At 45.2% G+C, this 4248-nt stretch overlaps 1 pseudogene; it reads right to left on the reverse strand.

Moving 5' to 3' along the window:
* Positions 1-1153: 1153 nt before the first annotated feature.
* Positions 1154-2250, reverse strand: LOC123126101 (putative cyclin-F1-2; annotated as a pseudogene).
* Between the last annotated feature and the right edge of the window lie 1998 nt (positions 2251-4248).

A 4248-nucleotide genomic window follows, 5' to 3' on the forward strand; every position in this document is an offset into this window, starting at 1 on the left:
GCAAGCAAGTGCCTCCTTATTTCAAGCCAATAAAAAAATGGCTCCTCCTAATGGATTTCTGACATCTGGGTCCCATGCCATTGTCAACGTAGTCAATAAACGAGAGAATTGCACAATGAGCGGCTGACACCAGGGACCCAGCAGCTCGCCCAGTTATTTTTGTTTTGGGTTAATTTGATAAATGCCACTCCAAATCTGGTGTTTCTGAGAAATGCCACTGCAATTTTCAAACTTTGAAAAATGCCATTTTATGCCTTTTCCAGTGGCATTTTTCGAAGTCTGGAGTGGCGTTTTCTTAAGTTTTCAAATTGCAGTGGCGTCTTCCAAAGTTTGCAAAAATTGCAGTGGCATTTTTTAAAGTTTGGAAATTGCAGTGGCATTTTTATGAATCGCCATAATTGGAGTGGCATTTATCTAATTTGTTTTTGAGACGGAAGCAGGGTGTCAACTCGGCTGTGCGGGGCACTATGGCCTGTCTAGACAGCCTTCTCTTTTATGTTTACCACAGACCAGCCCAGTAGTTTTTTTTCTTTCTGAAAATGACTAGCCCAGTTTTTTTGTGATTTGCCAAGTTAGTCGCTTTGTCAGGCCTGTTGGGCTGCAAATCTTTCAAGACGAGGAGAGCTTCATTCGGCTGGCCGAGAAAATGGCCTATCAGTAATGAGAAATGGGATGTACATTTTTAAAACACATCAAACCGGTAATTTTTTTCAAATTTATTTTTTCCATTTCGAGATTTTAAATTGCATTAATTTTTATGCGTGGACAATTTGTTGGATTTTACATTGATATACATTTATTTTTTAAATCAGTTTGAATGTGACTCGAAATTTCAGGATTAAAAACAGTTCAGACCGCACCGAAATATGCAAAATTTCGTATAATTTTTAACCGTGGCCACAATATTGGCTGTAATGCTAACAAAAAGAATATGGGCTCCAAAAAACCTTAAGAATTAGCAAATGGGCTGTAAATTATTAGAAATAATGGCAGATGGGTTGTATGCTGTTTTCCACAGATTTGAGGCTTTCTTAAAAAAAGTTGACGCGCAAGCAGTGACTGTTGGATGTCCATCCAACGGCCGTCGTGCTTCTTCAATCTCTACTCTTCCTGCTCCAGCCGCTCAAACAAGCGCCGGCGGGACTGCCTGCAATATTGAAGGGTAAGGATAAGGGGTGTCCAAAAACCCGAGCTTTAAAAATCCACGTGCGTTGTGACCCCCCTCCCAACTAGTGAGGCCATGGCTTCCCCTAAGATAGATGGTGAGGCTATGTCTTTCTCCGACGAGGTTTATCTTCTCCGGCGAAGTCGGGATGAACTTGAATAGGTGACTGAAGCTCCTAAAATTTTCAGGCACATGAGATATAGTAAAACTGTAGTTGTTTTCCCCTAGGAAGCAGCTTCTCTAGGTCACATATGCAACCCATCAAGTCCACCTCCTTATACCCGGTCACCTCCTCTAGATCGTCTTTGACCGACACGCCGAGGAGCTGCTTGGCGGGGAACAGTGCTGATGCAGCCATGACGGACGGCAGGATCCGTCCAACGAACCCGAAAAACGCCAACGTCAGGTTGATGAGCCGAAGCGTCAGGGACCTTACCAAGAACTCATCTTCCCGCCCGAAGAACCTTGTGAAGTGGCCGACGAACGCTGTACGCGGTCGGGCCATCCATGAGGCAACCGAGATCCATGACGAGCTCGCACTCCATCGCCTCCACCGCGTGCACGGTGGTCCCGTGAAACGCCTCGACAACGTCGGCGTCGAGCCTCCGCCCGCTAAAGGACTGCTCGTACTTGGCCCCGAGGGAGACGGCGGCAGCGGCCACGAGTTGGAGCGCCTGGTCGTGGGCCGGCATGGGGCGCACGGACAGGACGCGGTCGAGGTAGACGACTGCGCGGCAGAGCGTGCCCTCCGGGAGACCGCCGAGGTGCCCGGCGAAGGCGCCCATCCAGAGCACGAGCTCGGCGCGCATGGACGGGCTGATGTGGCCCTGCTGCATCTTGGACATGTAGTCGGCGTCGGGGTGCTCCCTGGAGTCCCTCTCCTTGGCCCGGAGGTCGGCGTCGACGTCGGGCTCGTAGGGATCCGCGCACATCTGCCCGAGGTTTTCCTTGGCGCCGACGGCGGAAGGGGGAGAGACGGGATGGAAGGCCGGGACGGCGGCTTGTCGCAGGCTGTACATCGGGATCGGCTGGAGCAGCATTGGCTGCACAGCGAGGGCTGAGCCGCCGGTGATGGGTAGATGGCAGTCGAGTCGTCACCACCGATCGGAACGTGCAGGGAGAGCGCCGTACGTGGAAGGAGCAGTGTCCGCAGCCAACGAAAGGAAAGACGGCTTAGGGGATCACATATCGCGGCACGTATTTATGGATGGTATGCTACTGCTAGTATGCTGACCCTAGCGCACGGTTTAGGACTCCATTTCGGTTTCGGGGTCATCGTTCTCGTACGCGACGGCTCGGAGTATTTGTTTGGGGAAACCAAGGATTGCATTATATGTCGAACTAAGCTATTTCGTATAACATGTTTCTCCAATCCAGAAAGGATTAATTGATCCACTTAACCCTAGCGCAAAGCATTGTTTTTGTACAGCAACATTCAGTAATCGCTGCAAGTTATGATCATGGGATTACTACAACGAACAGGGGAAGTAGAGTAGAAGAAACCTGCCTGGATGAAAGCTAAGATAATTTTGTAGCACCTTGCGTTCGTCACACAGTTGGGTTGCCGAAACTGCCTGCAAGGTATGCACAAGTACAGGGCAGTAATGCTGCGCAGCAGAGTGCTAGCTACAGTCGGTGTGCTAGTGCACATTTGCTATTTGATATCTCCATATGTATGAACAGTAAAAGAGCCCGTGTATTGCAACGGAAAAAACCACATGTCTTTAACACAATAATCATGACCGAAGACCTTAATGGGTCCACACGCATCCCATCTATGTTGCGGCTTATCCTCCTTTCCACTCCTGTCGACATTGGCCTCAGTGCCCAGACAATCAGAACACGTTTGAATGTGGTCCATTCTAAGGTGTCTTTGTTTCTCTTCACATAAAATGAGAAATCTACTTTTTCATCAGGAGGTTTTGCCGAGGCGTGCATGCGTGGTTATAAATAGTTTTTTCTTCTCCAAACTGATTTTGCTGAGGTGTTGATTTCCAATTTGGGTGTACACCGGTACGAAAGAAAAATGAATCGTGCGCTGTTGATTAAGGTGGTCCCCTAAATAGTATTTAAAAATGTTTAACATGTAAAACAGCATCATATTCAGATTGTACACATTATTCTAATCAATTTTCATATATAACGTGTCAAAATTGAAGTTATGGTTTAGAATATATGAATATATTAAAATATCTTTTGAATCTCTTTTTTTAATATTTAACAGGTAAAATAACATTATATTTAGATCATACACATTTTTCTAACCAATTTTCAGATATCTCATGTCTAAATTAGAGTTGCGATTTAAAAGATATGAAATTTAAAAATCATTTAAATCTGCGTAAAAACAATAGATGAAGGGCGGGTTGATTAACCAATAGATCAAGGGGTTTCTAAAAGAAAGTGAATCATTGTTTTTTCACTTAAAATAGGACCGTGTGTTGCCGCAAATGCCTGCGAAGGTACGCACACAAGTACAGGGGAGCAATGTTGTGCATCAGAGTGCTAGTGCACATGTATTAATAAACATTCAAGGAGCGAGATAGTATAACCACCAAGTAGGTCCATGTACCTCGTGTAGGGTCCTTAGAGCATCTCCAATAGTAGCCCTATAATAGGACACCAAAAGTGAATTTTGCATCCAATAGCATCCCTGTAGTAGTAGCATTAGTAGGGTTAGTCAATATTTGATCATTGCTAAATTTGGCCCCTTGACCAAAAGATTGGTAAAGCTCCAGAAGAACAAGAATTATTTTGCTATGAAGCATGCTGATTAGATATGTAGTCGTGAGAAACGCTTCATCCAAAAATTTGAGAGGCATACAAGCAATTGCTTGCAGAGATATCCTACTTCAACAATATGACGATGATTTCGTTCAGCGGACCCATTTTATTGATGGGCATGAGGACAAGATACATGATGCGAAATTGCAAGTTTCTAAAAGAAGGAATTGAGTTTCGCATATTCTTCATCCCGACTGGACTGAAGAGCAAGGATTTTTTTGGCCACATTTTCTTTCAACTAGTGCTTGAAAGTTATGAAATTCTTCATACACATCATACTTTTTCTTAATAAGATTGAA

This window comes from Triticum aestivum, chromosome 5D (assembly GCF_018294505.1).
Source record: "Triticum aestivum cultivar Chinese Spring chromosome 5D, IWGSC CS RefSeq v2.1, whole genome shotgun sequence".
NCBI lineage: Eukaryota > Viridiplantae > Streptophyta > Magnoliopsida > Poales > Poaceae > Triticum > Triticum aestivum.